Genomic DNA, 16,884 nt, shown 5'->3' with positions numbered 1-16,884 from the left:
TGTTCTTACCAAGTTTATGTTGGCCTCACAGTGGGTTGGGAAATATCCCATTTTTTTTCCTATTGTTCTAAAGAATTGATGTAAGATTGGTTTTATTTCTTCTTTAAACAGTTGATAGACTTCACCCAAAAGCCAATTGGACCTAGATCTTTGTGTGAGACTGTTTTCAACTATATATTTAAGTTCTATAATAGATCTAGTATTATTCAGATTTTAAAATTTCTTCTTGTGTCAGTTTTGGTAACTTGGTAACTGTGTTGTTCAAGGAAACTTTCCATTTTAGCTGTATTTTAAAATTCCTTTGCCTAAAGCTCCTTCCTCCTCCACGTGGGCACATGGAGTTCAGGGAATCTAGCCAATCACAAACCTGCAGCTTGAAGCAGAGCAACCCAGAAACTGTAATCTAAAACGGAGTTGCCTTATATGAGCTTCAGACCAATGAACAAAATGAATGTTTAATGTGTTTTTTGGTTGTTTATTATGAAATAAATAACCAACGCATAACTTATGTTCCCACTGATTAATCCTCTCCTCTGATTTGTCTAATCATCTGTTAAAACTAACCCTTGAGTTATTAATTTTAGAAAATATATTTATCAGTTTTTAGATTTCTACTTGGTACTTTATTTATATTCCATTTCTCCAGTGAAAATCTCCATTATGTCATCTATTTTCTTGAATAAATTAATCATAGATTTTTTTAAATGTCTCTGTCTAATTATAGTAATTACAATTAGACTACCTCTAGGTATGTATCTATATTTACAATCTTTTTATTAAGATATAATTGACATATAAAAAGTACATATCTTTAAAATGTACTATTTGATAAGCTTTGCCATCTATATACTCCTAAAAAACCACTGCTATGACCAAGTGAACGAATGTATCCATCACTCCCAAGTTTCCTCATGCCCTTTTATAATCCTTCCCTTCTACCCCTATCCATACCCGCCCCAATCCCCAGAAACCATTCATCTGATTTCTGTCACTAGAGATTAGTTTGCATTTTTAAGAATCATTTAGTACTCTTTTTGTCTGACTTTTTAAACCTACTGATAGATAATCAATGTTAATAATAGTGTCCTCCAAAGAGCAGGAGTCATTTTCCTTGTTCTTGTTGTTTTGATAAAGTCCAATTTATCAATTTGTTCTTTTGTGAATCATGCTTTTGGTATTCTAAGAAATTCTGTTCTAAACCAAGGTCACAAAGATTTTCTTCTAGAACTTTTATAGTTTTATGGTTTACATTATCTATTTGGAGTTAATATTTGCATATGTTGTGGTATATGGATCAAAGTTCTTTTTTTCTGCATACGAATATTACATCACCATTTGACTATCCTTTTCCACAGAATTCCCTGTGTACCTTTGTCAAAAACTATGTGTCCATATGTATATAGGTCTATTTCTTGACTATCTATTCTGTTCCATTGATTGTTTTGTCTATCCCTGCCCCAGGGGTCAGCAAACAATGGCCTCCAGGTCAAGCTTGGCACACTGCCTATTCATGTACAGCCTCAAGCTAAGAATGATATTCACATTTCAGAATGGTTGGAAAAAAATCAAAAGAATGGTTTTTTATGACATGTAAAAATTATATAAATTTAAATGCTGGTGTCTTTAAATAAAAGTTAATTGCAACGCACACACACAAAAAAATGGATGGGCTGAGGATCAAGGTCATAGTAGCTTTCCAAAGCAAAAGAAAAAACCAGGCTCTTTCTAACAGGAAGTATTCTGGGATAGATGGTAGCTTTATACAGTTTTATATATATATATATATATTCAGCAACATGTAGACTTCTGGATTGTCTTACAACTTTAGTGAACTTCTTATCAGACCTTTCAGCTGATAAATAAGAAATCTGAGTAAAAGAAAAGGAGGTGATTTACTGAAAGTTACACTGCACTTTTGCATTTAGCAATGAGCCTTTTAATTGTTGACTCATAGTCACATAATAAGTAAAGACCTCAGGTCAAAACTAAGGACTTTATTTTTTAATTACTGCCACCTAAAAGCAACATTTGAATATTGTTTACACTGGTGGGAGACTTAGGAGAAGATGTATATGTGAGTTCAGCATTATCTCTCAGACTGCCATTTAACATTACTGTGAAATGGAAATGTGAAAAAACCAAGTTTACCACAGGAATCAGGGAAAGGTATCATCTAAATGCTACCAACTTAGAAGAAATGCTTCCTGCTGTCATGCATATAAAGCCAATGTCATGCTCTAGAGAGGGGTAAAATACACTTGGACTCTATTTTCTTTCTGTGGGTCAACAACATTTGAAAATAAGAGTGACAGAAGACTGCAGAGTACATGTAGCAGCTTTGCCTAACAAAAAACCAGAGTCTTGTCTCCGAGGTGATGTAGGTTGGACAAGTAGGCTGGTCTGGAACCTGACCAACAGGAAGTTCAAAGTGGGTGATAGGTCCTGGTGCAGCAGCTTGAAGTAAAGCACAGAAACAAGCATGTTGGGCATGTCCTGATAGGGCTGTCCCAGGCCCAAATCCATCTCCTGTCCCCTGAAGCTTCTAGCACTAGATAGATAATACACAGTGTATTTACACCGGCCAGCTCTCCAAGATACAATTAACTCACAGGAAGAATTCTAATAGCAAACAGTTTCTCAGGGAGGAAAATCCAGAACTTATACTCTGTGTTTAAGGTCAAACACTAGATAGAGGAGCACATGAATTTGAGTAGGAATATGTTCATTACTGCATTCTTTATATCAAAAAATTAGAATTAGCCTAATGCCCACCAGAAAAAATATTTTTAGAGTGAATTATGGTTCATCCATACAGTGTAATTCAATGTAGTTATTAAGAATAATTTTAGAAGAATAATTAACAAAATGGGGAAATGCTGATGCTATATTTTAAATTAAAAATATGGTTAAAAAGTAGTTTGCACAATGATCATAATTTTTTTAAATACATGTGTAAATATGTACATACATCCGTAAATTTAAAACTAGACTGATTAATATTAATATGCAATCATTGGTCACATCACCCCTCTGCTTAAAGACATCAATAGCTTCCTGTTACATTTAGGAAAAGCTGACCTTCTCAACATGGCTCTCAAGGCCTTCCTTGTGAAGCACTCTCCTTATATCAGCAGCCCCATTCACATTACTTTCCCCCACTACTCTCTAAGTTTTGGAAATTTTTCTTCAGTGCTTCAAATATGCCCTGATTCTTGCTACTCAGGTTGCTGGTAATGGTCTCCCAATCCAGCCTCCTTTTGTAAGCCACCCCTACCCTTTACCCCCTCCTTTTGTAAGCCACCCCTACACACATACAATGCTCCTCCCTCACCTTAGGAATTGCTACTCAGTACTCAGAGCTCAGATCAAATCATCACGTATTCAAAGAAACATTCTCTGATAGCCACACCAGTTCCCTCTGATAGCTCTACATTCTTCTCACTCATAGTTCTCAGTACATTTAAATAATATTTACTTGTTGAAAGCATGACACTAAGCGGTCTGTAAGTTATCATGAGAAGAGAGATTTGATCTTTCTTGTTTCCTTTATATGTAGCATGGCTTCCTGTATACTGTAAACACTCAAAATATGTTTAAATGAATAATATAACTGGCATCTCTTAGGTGCTTACTTGTTTTATATGTTTTATCTATATTAACTCATTTAATCTTCACCACAATCCAAGAAGTGGCTCCTGTTCCAACCCCTGTTTTAAAAAGTATGAAGCCATAACACTGATATATTGAACTTACTCAAAATTGCACCATAAGTAGGGAAAGGATTCACATTCAGGCAGTTTGACTTAAGAGCCCGTGTTCTTCACCACTAATAATAACAAACAATACTTACATAACATATGTAATTAACCAGATATTCTTCTAAATGCTTTACATATTGAAGCCTCATAACAAACCCAGGAAGTAGGCACTATTACCATCTGTATTTTACAGATGAAAAAACCAGGGCACAGAGACGTTAAAGCAATTTGCCCTGGTAGTGTGATTAATAAGTGGCAGAATGAGAATCTGAACTCCGACACTCCACTGTGAATACTACTCTATGCTCCTTTTATATGGTAGCAAAGAAAGGGAGAGAGGAGGGAGCTTTCCTTGGTGTAGGAATTATGAGTGATTTCTTTATTTTTCTTTTATTGTCTAACAATTATGTGACAAATGCATTTTCATATTGAGAAAAAAGTTATTTTTAAAAATTATAATGTAAAATCAATAACCCTTGGTGTAAAACTATTCATAAAATCATAATCATATGGCTTGGAAATTTGCCTGAGTGCTTCTCTAATCCAGCTTGCTCTCTGATATTTGTGTATCCTCCACAATACTGACAAGTAGACTTCCAGCCTCTTGTAGATCAGCCTCCTGTGTTGGCTGATAATTAACATGCGCCTCAAGAAACTGTGGCTAGTCTACCTATGAACTGAGGGATATCATCTCCCCAGCATTTCAATAGCAGATGACTGCAACAAAATCAAGTGATTCATTTTTAAAATAATTTCACACTATGCAGATGCTGTGAGATACTGGAGACACTAAGCTTTCTCAAAGAAAATTATTTTTTTTAAATAACACTTCAGCTTCATATGGATTACTTTCTGAACCCCTAAAGAGCAGATGGAATAAAATATTTTAACGACAATAATTAAGATCATTGAAGGGTTTATATGATCTTTCTCTTCAACACTGAAAACAAAAAAGGTTTTTGTGTATTTTACTTTTTAAAACTGGTCTTGTGATGGCTCCCTTAATTGTCCCTTTTCCTACAGAAATGGAGACTCCTTCCCCACTGCCCACAAAGTACCCTGTATGTATTTCTAGTGAAGCAGCTTTCACAGTTTATGCTCCTCATTATTTATGTGCCTGCTCCTCTTCCTTATTCCTATTTTTACTTTGCTTTCCTGGCATCTAACTCATTTTAAGAATATTAGGCTCCTAGGGCTTCCCTGGTGGCACAGTGATTAAGAATCCTCCTGCCAATGCAGGGGACACGGGTTCGAGTCCTGGTCTGGAAAGATCCCACAGGCCGTGGAGCAACTAAGCCCACGTGTAGAGCACTGAGCCTGTGCTCTACAGCCCGCTAGCCACAAATACTGAGCCCTCAAGCCACAACTACTGAAGTCCATGTGCCTAGAGCCCGTGCTCCACAACAAGAGAAGCCACAGCAATGAGAAGCCCGTGCACCGCAACGAAGAGTAGCCCTTGCTCACCACAACTAGAGAAAGCCAGTGCGCAGCAACGAAGACCCAAAGCAGCCAAAAATAAATAAATAATAAATTTATTTAAAAAAAAAAAAGAATATTAGGCTCCTAAAAAAGAAACTTACCATCACTCAAGAAAAAAAGTTTCTAAATGAAAAAGTAATTTTATAATAGCTCAAATTCTTTACTTGATTTTTTAACCCATTAAAATAGATATATGTGAATAATTTCATTTTAAAAAAATATTTCCCCTCCTTAGCACTTTCTCCACTCACCTCATCTACTTTGTTGTTTCTAATACCCATAAACTACCCTGGAAACAAAATCCATCCCTCAGCCCCTTCCCCAGATCACCTCCACTTCTCTCCTTTCCCCTTTTCTTCCATTCTGTTTTCTTTCCCCTTTTCTCCCGCCAAAGAACTGATCTGACAAAGACGGAAGGGAAAAAAAAAAAACAACAGTATATCAGGGCTTCCCTGGTGGCGCAGTGGTTGAGAGTCCGCCTGCCGATGCAGGGGACACGGGTTCGTGCCCTGGTCCAGGAAGATCCCACGTGTCGCGGAGCTGCTGGGTCTGTGAGCCATGGCCGCTGAGCCTGCGCGTCTGGAGCCTGTGCTCCGCAACGGGAGAGGTCCCAACAGTGAGGGGACCGCGTACCGCAAAAAAAAAAAAAAAAAAAAGAAAACAGTATATTTGATAGGTAACTTTTACCATGACCTAGCCAGCTTTTGTGTCAAAAGCTTAACAACTTTCTTCTGCAGCTTCCTTTTTCTTTTCCTGTCCCCAAACACTACCTATTAGTTACTTAAAGTATGGTTTGTAGCTACTGCCCTTCCATGTCATTGGCTTGAAACAGACTCAAAAACTTTAATGAGGGGTTATCATTAAACTATTTTAAGACTAATTCTAAGTGGAGAATAAAGGTCATAATACCACTGTAGCAGCTAAAAGCACTTTTGCTGCCATTGTCTAATTTTCACAGAACTCTAGAGACATAGGCAATTATTTCCACTATGCTTCTGTAGATAAGGTGTTTTAGGCACAATAATTAGGATAATGGGGGTCAATCATTGTTTGCGCCAAAAATAGACTTATATCTACTAGTATTCATGGGAGACCTATTTGTTTGACAAGACTTGGCCTTCACAAAAGAATATTTTATCATCCTTCTCTTGCCTAATACAGAAAAACCCAAAGACTTAGATATTTTCATTAGTAAGTTGGAGTTGCACACTTTAAGTCACATGTACTAATAATTAAAGACCCCTCCCCCAATTCTGCAAAAAAAAAAAGGGCTATCTTTAAACATAAGCAGTTGATAGCCAACATTTGTATAACAGCTTTATTTAAAAGAAATCTTGTATAATAAAAAAAATATTTATTTTCATTGGGGAAAAAACCTTCAAATTGTTGATTAATCCAAATAATTGGAAGATTATACTACTCACAATGTTATTTACATACACTTTTTTACGTATTCCATTTTATTTTAAAGGTTGGTATCTGAATCACATACTCTTTTTTGGGGGGGAGAGTAGAGTTGTTTTACAATGTTGTGTTTGTTTCTACTGTACAGTGAAGTGGAGTTCCCTGTGCTATAGAGCAGGTTCTTATTAGTTGTCTATTTTATACATATTTGTGTATATGTGTCAACCCCTATCTCCCAATTCAGCCCAGCCCTCACCCCCCGCTTTCCCCTCTTGGCTGCATCACATACTCTTATAACAACTCTCACTGGAACACATTCTAGAAGTGTGTAAGAGCCTATACTTAAAATTCATCTAGACTACTTTCCTTGAAGTCACACTTCAGAATCTGCTACTCCTCCATTTAGCTTCAGATTTTTGTCCTAGTTACACTTCACTAGAACTTCTGCCCTATTGACTCATTCTGACACACTGCCCAGTTTAAACCTGAATGAAGAAAAAGGTGTCAATCGTTCATTTGGGAGGTGGAAACACAGGACGGCATGGGTAAGAGAAAAAGGGAAGTGAAGCAAGGAAGAGGAGGGTGTAATGTGATGCTATGTGCTTTCACACATGCTTTCCCGTCACAATAGCCTGCAAAAAGACACAGCAGATCATTCAACAGACATGTCCACACAACCTCCAGGAGTTCTCCAGAAGGGCTTCAAAGGGGAAGAGAATCTTGGAATAGCTGACAGAAGGAAAAAAGATAAGAATTTTGCCTAGCTCCTTCCTGTCTCACATTTCATTGTTCTTACAATGGAGAACTAACTTCCCTGCACTTTCATGTTCCATTATCCTGTCCCTGAGACAGTTCAGGAAACCAAAACCCCTTGCCTCTAGTGTGATGCTTTAACCAAGTTCAGGAATCCAAGGGTGATCTAATATAAGTGCAGTGATAACCAAAAGATAAAGGAAGAAAGAAGTAATTCAGTGAGGAATACAGTGTTATTATTGCAATACAGACACCTAGGACATAATTATGATATATACCCACTTGCTGAAGATGCGACAACACTTGAGCAAGAAATACTCTGGCCTTTCTCTGCTGGGCAATCAATGTTTAGGGATCAAACAGGGATCAGGCAAGATGTACTGGAGTTCGGGTCCTGACCCGTAGCTAAGCCAAGGTAATAAACCTGAGAGAGCCAGAAATAGAAACACTCAGAGGTTGAGTACAAACCAAAGGCCTTAGAGAGTACTAAACATTGAAGTTGAGAAAACCAGAAGCAAACACCGAAGCTGAGGTCACAGATGGCTTCAAAGTTGGTTGGTGAAGTCCAAGACTAAAAGCAGAAAGAAACAAAAGTAGAGCCAAAACAGAAATGAAGTAATGTAAGCAGAATCCCACGCAACTGCTCTGAAAGTGCCGAAAAGATGGGACTTATCTTTATATGCCATTAGGCCTGTGGCAAGTGGGTAAGCAAGTCTCTCTTAAAAGTATGGCATCATTACACACAGAGAAAATATAATGGGAATAGAAGACTGATAAAAAAATTTTTAGAAATAAGCTTTATGTAACCTAATTGTCCTTTGATCATGCCAGCTTGACAACCAAAATGAAGTCACATTTTTATCAAGCACACTATTCACTTAGGCAAAATGTTGTATCAAGGGCTTACTCTGATCAAAGAGCTACAGTTAGGACCTTATCATGCAGTTCTCATTTAAATAGTCTGAGCCCCTTCCTTCATGGATTTTGTAGCCTGATGGGGTATAGAGATAATTAATAAACAAGTATATACTTACAACTGTTAAGTGCTGTGAATTAAAAGAACAAGACACCGTGACAGAAAAAAGCAGGGAAAGAGAAGAGATAATCCACTCAAATACTGTTGTCAGGGAGGACCATTTTAAGGAGTTACCAATTAAGCTGAGATCTGAAGCATGAGAGAAAGAAAACAGTGCTAGTGAAAGAGCCTCCTATGCAAAGCTGACAGCATAGCCAAGTCCCCAAAGCTAGAGAGAGACTGGCTTCTCCAAGAAATGGAGAGAAGCCAGGATGGCTAAAACATAACAAAAAGGAGTAACCTGAGATGAAGATGGAGAGGGCCTGCTAGGCTTTGATTAGGATTTGAATTTTATTTTAACTCCAGTGTGAAGCCGTTGATGGGTTTAATTATTTCAGTTTAATGATTTAAAGCCTTCATCCTACTTAACTGCTGGAAGTCAGCAGGTTGCACAAATATGACCAAGAATTCCCGAAGGGCAATTAGATGCTCCACAGATATGTCCTGTTTTCACCTGCTGCCTCAACCCCATGTCCTGCTGTAGATCGCTGCCTGAAGGGCTGAGATTACTGTCTCCTTTCAGTGTATACTACTCTCCATTATACTACTTTGCCCCATGCATGAACAGCATTGCTAAAACGGGCTGCAATTTTAATGGATTTTACTGAAATGAGGGAAATGAAAGAGAAGTAGAACCCAAAGAGTAACTTATAACCACTGGTAGGTATATCTATTATTAGAACTCATAGGTCTAGATCCATCCTTGGGTTTGGACAGTACCACATGGTCCCAGACCATCCCAGACAGTCTCTATGATACAGAGAGGCCAGACTGCCTTCAATCTCTCCCACCCTTACCCTGCTTCTTGTTTCCTATCCCCAGATCAGTCTCTTCCAAGGATGATTGATAACACAAATGAATTACCTTCAAAGGAAAAGTTAACCCCCAAGGTCTTCTTACCCACATGCGTGAGATCCACCCCTGTGATACTTAGCTACACTAGAACCCAACAACCCATCATCGATAAAGGTTGAACTCATACAGTGTTTGAGATATTAACAGGCCAGTCTAGTCTGAGCTTATCCAAACCGAGTCTAATTCTTTTCCATAATTCAAGGTAAAGATTAGGCCGCTTATACATCCTTCCTGCAGGATCTCTGTTCATATGATGAAGCAGCAAGTTTTAGGCATAGTTCATTCTAGGTCCGTATTTAAAATAGACTTAATTCTCTCAAGGACAGAGCTACAGTTATGCAACCCTGTCTATCATATAGACCATCTCTAGTAATGTCACAGAGTAGTTTACTTCCTTCAAATTACAGTGCCTCACAAAATCTTCAAGTTTGGAGTATGTCTTTTTACTTTTGCATAAAAAAAATTTACTTTGGTTCCTCCAACACAAAGATATAACTTGCACCAAACGTGTATTCAAGTCTCCACTCTCAGCAAAACAGAAAATGATTAAAGCTTGAAAATAGACATGTAATTTTCTTCCTTTCTAGCTTAAAAGAACTATTGCATTTGCCTTCACCAAGAATATAAGCTTGTTTTAATTGTAAGTCATTGCAGTACAACAGCTCTCTTCTTCAAACTCTAGCTCGAAGGATTCTCTTCAGTCTGCTACCTTTTCACTGGATCATTATTGCAGACCCTTCACTTTGATTCAAGTTCTTGTACTTCTCCCACCCATGGGTACAATTTTTGCACTGTAAGGAGGGCACCCTACCTGGCTCTCACGCAAATCCCACTTGTCAGCCTGATCCCATCCTGTGATTCAGCTCCTGAGATCCCAGCCTAGTTCAGAATTCTATTCACACACCACACCAGCCTCCAGCATCACCTGAAAGATAAATTGGAACTGTTATTCTCAAACAGTTGAGAACTTCAAGGACTCCTCTGTGAACTGATGTTGTGATACACACACGACAGCATCTCAGAAGCCAACATAGCTCAACCTCACCTCCACTGGGATTCAGTGGATTGTAGGGAATCTGCAAACTTCATTCAACATGGGAAAAAATACGCTCAAAGGTTTCAATGCCAATAGCCTTCAGTATTGCCCCACTACCCCACCCCCTCACCGACCCTAACGCTTGCCCAGTGGCCAGTGATGGCTAGTGTTTTGTTCCAGAGCTACCTTTTCCCATAGCTATTCTAACAGTGCCCTCCGGTGGCCGGTGATTCAAATGCAATTAAAGAAGCCTGATGAGGGAATTCCCTAGCAGTCCAGCGGTTAGGACTCCACGCTTCCACTGCAGGGGGTCCAGGTTAGATCCCTGGCGGGGGAACTAAGACCCGGTGTCCCACAAGCCACATGGCGCAGCCAGAAAGGAAAAAAAAAAGCCTGGTAAAGAATCATACTATAAAGGGAGAAAGAGTCAATTTAATCCAATATCTAGCCAGTGCCTAGGGATGATCCAAGAGCTATTCACCTATGACCTGGATGATTTCTAGTTCTCTGTCTTGTACAGATATCTGGGTACATGAAATAAGGGTCAGACTCTTTCTTCCAACTGGGAATCCACTGATCAAAGACCAACTAGTCTGTCAGATAGTACTAGGAAAGCCATATCATCAACAATAGCACCACCTTTAGCCACAGACATTAAGAAGGGGGTGGAAGGAAGGGCCTGTAGCTCTACATATAGAGCTACATATAACTATGTCTTATAGTTACGGCTTTTCACAGAGCATCTGAAATAAAAGAGTCTAGTTCTATGGTCTCAGTTTTGGAAAGCAGTTAAATATGAGCTCTCTAATAGCTCTTCGTTATTTCAACCCTAGAAAGTGTTTAATGTTCACATTTTCTAGGCTGAATTCTATTAACTCAACACGTTTGGGGTGGGGAAACAGGCTGGTAGAGTGGACAGGCAGGATATCCAATTCTGCCTCTGTAGAGGAGCCCACTGCCCTCTCATCACCGTGCCCTGAAGCTTAATGGAAGGATTCTCCTCATTCTGATGTAGTACAGCAGGCATTCCTGTGAAAATAATTGTGTACTCATGTGTGGATAGCAACTTTATAAAACAAATGTTTATCATTTCTGTTCAACTTCCCACAAAAACCATAGGGCAAATATTGCCAATGGTCCCATTCATATTCCTCATCCCATTTGCCACCACTATGCTATGAATTCCAGATAAATGCACCATCTCTGGAGAAGGTGTATCAGACAAAGAAGTAAAAAGTTCCCTTGGTGATTATGATACCCAGTCAGATTTGGGAAGAAATGCATGCTACCCTCAAGTACCTTCAAATGCTGATGTTCCCATAATGTTTACGTGTTATAATTTAATTAACTATTCTCTTTAAGTGGGATTTGGGTTATTTCTAATTTTTCAACATGAAAAAAAAATCCTGCAATTCAGCGAATGACTTAAAATTGAATTTCTTTTCCCTTTTTGCTAAGTCCTTGGTCAAAGGATATGACAATTTTTAACTCTTTTTGGATAATATTTAACTGCTTTGTAGAAATATTAAATCTTCTAACAGTGCTACCAGCTGTAAATACACTGCCTAAAATCCTATCAACATTAAATTTTATCATGATCATTAATTTTTGTTAGTGTAGTGGTTATATAACAATATAGTCAAGCTGTTTTAATTTGTATTGCTATGACAACCTTGCAAACTTCTATGTGATGAAAGTCTTCTGAATATCCTAGATATAAACATCTAGGCAAGATAAAACTCAAGCTAAATACTACTTGGACTAATAGATGTACTAATGCAGTCTTGTGATAAATGGATATTATTCTTTTCTAGGACAAAGTTATTCAATGAATATGCAATGAACTGAAAACATTCCAAAGGGATTTATTTTGGGTATACTGGGAATTTCCGTTTTGTCAACATTCCTTATTGCTATGATAGCAAATTAGGCAAAATCAAACACATTTGTTACCTCTCAACTTTCGTGATCTCTGATGAGTAGCTACAGGGTTTTTAAATAGTGCAAATTAAGGCAATTTTTAGAGTGCTGAGTAGGTTTAATAAATCTATTTAAAGCTATTTTTATGATTCCACTAATGCAAACAATAAATGAGACCAAGGTAGAGTTATAACATACTGGAATCTTATTTATGCCTTTGGCTGCCACTAAAATCTGAAGGGAGCACAAGAGTGTAGTCCCAGGGTAAAGAACAAGATTACAAAATATTTCAGGGTCATATACCCATGACTATGAATCTTTAGTAATAGGCTGAGGCAGACCTGAAACAGTCCCTAGGAATACAATCATTTTTTACTATTCTGGCTCCTATTCTGTTATTACTCCAAAGAAGGCAAAATGAGAGCTGGTTAAACAAATATTCTCAAAGTTTGCATATAAACAAATTTTAATGCAATATCATAAGTATGTCCTTGATCTATTCTCTGCAAAGTTTTATCTGTAAATGAACTAGAAAGCACATGCATAAATGTGAGTGAGAAAAAGAGCTCAGGATAGAAGATATACTGGATGCCAGGTTCCAGATCTAAAAGAGCCCATTTGGGCCATAAAAGGGAAAAATGAGGACAGAGGTATCTGGTTGGGGGGACTGTTGTTTGGGGAGGAGGAGGGTGGCGAGGTTCAGTATAAGCAAGGAACACTGTGAGGCAAATATCCCAAGATGTCTTCCTGTTGCTTGCCAGCCATAACGCACAGTCTCCCGTTTACCGATTTCAAGTCACGGAACTTGGCCCAAGCAAGCTCATCTTCAACATCCCTTTCTCCTTGCCTTCTCTCAGCCACTTACAAAGCACAAGTTATTTTCTGCCTCCCTCAAGTTTAACAGGATATGTTCTTATGGTCAAGTGCGTAGTAAAGAATTGGGCTTTGCCCAAAGAGAGATCTGGTTTTTTCTCTTGGCTTCTGGGAGGTAATTTATGTCATATCTGATAGGAGTATTTTTGTTGAGGTGGAAGCTGGCCACACTGGACTTTTGGGTGTGACCAGCCATACCCAATAGAATGGGGGCTGGCTATACCAGAAAGACCAACTATGAGATTTAAGATGGGGGCTTTGGGTCATTCAGTTTCAGTCGACCTGGAGACATTCAATTATGTGAGCAATCAATCATACCCACATAACTCCCAAATAAAAACTCTGGAATGAAGCTCAAGTGAGATTCCCTGGTTGCAATACTTTCTGTGTATTGTCACACATCAAGGCCAAGGGGCTAACACTTCCTAACTCCATGGAGAGAACAACAGAAGCTTCATTTGGAATCCTAGTGACTCTGCTCTTTAGCTAATTTTCCTTTCAGCTTTATCAAGATAAAATTGACAGATAACACTATGTAAATTTAAAAGATACACCTTGATAATTTGATATACATATATATTGCAAAACAATTACTACAATAAGGTTAGTGAACACGTCCATCAGCTCACACAGGTACCATTTTCCTTTGGCTGAGTTTCATGTGTATCCTTTCCTGCAATAAACCTTAACCATGAATGTTAACAGACTTCAGTGAATTCTGTGAGTTCTCCTAGAAAGTTATGTAACCTAAGGGTGGTTTGGGGGACCCTCCAAACTTGCAGTTGGTGTCAGAAGTAAGAGAAGTCTGTGGACTGTGCCCTCACACCCCACAGTCTGGCTAAATCTGAATGTGTATATCTGCTATGTAGTATGTTTTGAGGTTCCTCAAAGAATTCATCAACTGTGTGCCTGTTCTAAGTGCTACTATATGCATGGAAGTCAATTTACCTTATCTTATGCAAAATCCAAGTTCACTGCACTGATATGAAGGCAACCTTCTCATATGAGAGAAAACTAAAGTTTTTAACTTCTTTTTATCTTTTGAAAAGGTGAAATTTCTTCGTGTTTTATAACAGCTTATGCAGATCTTTGAGATTATTCTCTTTAAGCATTAGAAATAGAACCCTAATTTCAGGTAAGTACCATCCTAGGTGCTAACTGCAGCTGGTCAGTAATTTCTTTCACACAGAAATATGTGAAAAATACTATATAGTAATAAAAATCAGGCACTCCACTTCCTAGCTGCTGCTTCATTCTCTTAATTTTTTCATCTTCCTGACCTATTGAAATAGTATTTTATCTTTTCCAACATATGTTCTAGATACCCCAGAGATTATTTCACCCATTAAATATTCTTTACTAGGAGATATGCCTAAGGTCAATTTAATCAGGTGTTATAAAAAATGGAAAATTGACTTTTTAAAATGAAAAAGCCTCTTACTGCTCAGCAGAAAAGTGAAATTGGACCCTTATTTGACACCATATATAAAAATCAACTCAAAATGGATTAAAGATTTAAACATAAGACCTGAAACTGTAAAACTACTAGAAGAAAACACAGGGGGAAATCCTCTTGACAATGGTCTGGGCAATGAGTTTCTGGATATGACACCAAAAACATAGGCAACAAAAACAAAAATGGAAAAATGGGGTTGCATCAAACTAAAAAGCTTCTTCACAACAAAAGAAACAATGAACAAGTGAAGAGACAACCTATAGATTAGGAGAAAATACTATAATCCATATAGCCAATAAGTGGTTAAAAAACAAAATATATAAGGAATTCAAACAACTTGAAAGAAAACAAACAACTCAATTTTAAAATAAGCAAAGGAACTGAATAAACATTTCTGCAAAAAAGATATACGGATGGCCAACAGGTATATGAAAAAATGCCCAACATCACTAATCATCGGGAAATGCAAATCAGACGATTATCAAGAAGACAAGAAATAACAAGTGCTGGCAAAGATGTGAATAAATAAAAAAAAATGTGGTAATGACCTAAAATGGAATAACACTGAGCCTTAAATAAGAAGGAAATCTTGTCATTTGCAAACAACAAAGAGGAACCTGGAGGATATTATGCTAAGTGACATGGAAAGCCAGACATAGAAACAAGCCAGATGTAGAAAGACAAATACTACTTAATCTCACTTATGCATGGAATCTAAAAATAAGCTGAACTATTAGAAGCAGAGAGTAGAAAAGTGGTTACCAGTGGCTAAGAGGTGGAGGAAATAGGGAGATATTGGTCAAAGTGTACAAAGTACCAGATATCCAGGATGAATAAGTTCTAGAGATCTAATGTACAGCATGGTGACTATAATAATAATGCTTAATATACTTGAAATTTGCTGAGAGAATAGATCTTAATTGTTCTCACCAAAAAAAAAAAAAAGATATAGATATAAACTAAAACAAAGGCTAAGAAAGTCATATCCATGCTTAGGTCTCATCAAAAGATTGAGTCTTAATCAGCCTTTTTTATTCATAGTTGATTCTATTGTACAACCCAGTTTGAAAATCACCGTTAACAGTCTGTTAAACTCAGCATAATAACCAGGAAGCACTACTGATATGCTGCTTCTTTCATCTCTACCAAAAGCCATGGGGTCATCTGGTATTTTAGCTGCCTTCCACGTTATTGTAGCAAACTTTATATCAAATATCTCACCACTGTGTAACTTGTGCTCCACCTTTCTAGCTTCCAATAATAGATTCTTCACCAACCACTGCTCACCTTAAAGCCAATGCCACATATTTTCAGTTTTTATTATAGCAGGTCTCCACTTGGTGTTCTAAGCATTGACTTAATTAAGGCAAGTCATGCTATGGTATTGATAAAAAGTGATGCAAAATTCTCATTGGCTTACAACAATGAACACTGATTTCTTGTTCATCTTTCATGGCTATCCCAAGTTACCTTTAGTTCTGCTTCACAGCACCTCCACTCCAGGACCCAGGCTGAAGAGGAAGCCCAAGCCACACATCCAGGTCTGTGGCAAAAGGAAAATAAAGATTGGCAGAACCACAGAATGGCTCTTAAAGTTTCTGATGAAAAGAAGTATATGCCACTTCTGTTCATAGTTCATTGTCCAAAACAATTACAAAGGCTTGTCTTGTATCAATGGAGTAAAGAAAGATAACCTTCTCAGAGGGGCAGGCAATAAACACCTTGGACAAAAATAAAATCTACCATACTATTGCTCATAGATCTAATGCATTTTTACTTAATCATTGACCATAAGAGTGAGGTATAATGGGTGTTGAGAATATAATTAAAAAAACCTCATCTATTCCTTTTTAATTACTAAGGAATTTTGAAGGCATATCACTTTTGCTTAGTAAGTGAACAAGTGCAGAGGAGATGCACAAATAACTTGGCCTCCACGACTGCTGTCCCATCCTCCTCCAACTTTCTCTAATTGTTTTTCTATAGTTGAATAACAAATTACCACAAACTTAAGCAACTCAAAACAATACCCATTTATTATCTCACAGTTCTGTAAGTCAAAAATCCTCTGCTTCGCATTTCACAGGTCAAAGTGTTAGCCACCTGAGCTCCTGTCAGAGGGCTGGATAGAACCGTTCTAAGCTTACTCAGGTTGTTGGCAGAATCCCCTTCCCTTGCACTTATAAGACTGAGGTCACCAGTGACTAATGAAGAGGGAAGAGGGCTGCAACATCAAAAAACGTGAAGAAAATGCAGCAAAGAAGCCATTTTTTCA

The 16,884-nt window shown here is 37.8% G+C and overlaps 1 long non-coding RNA gene across 1 annotated transcript in view; it reads right to left on the bottom strand.

The window, feature by feature from the left end:
• Window positions 1-16,884, bottom strand: part of LOC307188641 — a 140,903-nt gene that overhangs the window by 81,921 nt on the left and 42,098 nt on the right. Inside the window, exon 2 of the long non-coding RNA XR_013829031.1 lies at window positions 10,136-10,249. This is a non-coding gene — a long non-coding RNA (uncharacterized lncRNA). The remainder of the gene's footprint in view (window positions 1-10,135; window positions 10,250-16,884) is intronic.

Source organism: Stenella coeruleoalba, assembly GCF_951394435.1.
Source record: "Stenella coeruleoalba genome assembly, chromosome: 7".
NCBI classification, from domain to species: domain Eukaryota; kingdom Metazoa; phylum Chordata; class Mammalia; order Artiodactyla; family Delphinidae; genus Stenella; species Stenella coeruleoalba.
Note: the sequence above shows the minus strand (reverse complement) of the source record. Positions and strands in the feature narration are given on the sequence as shown.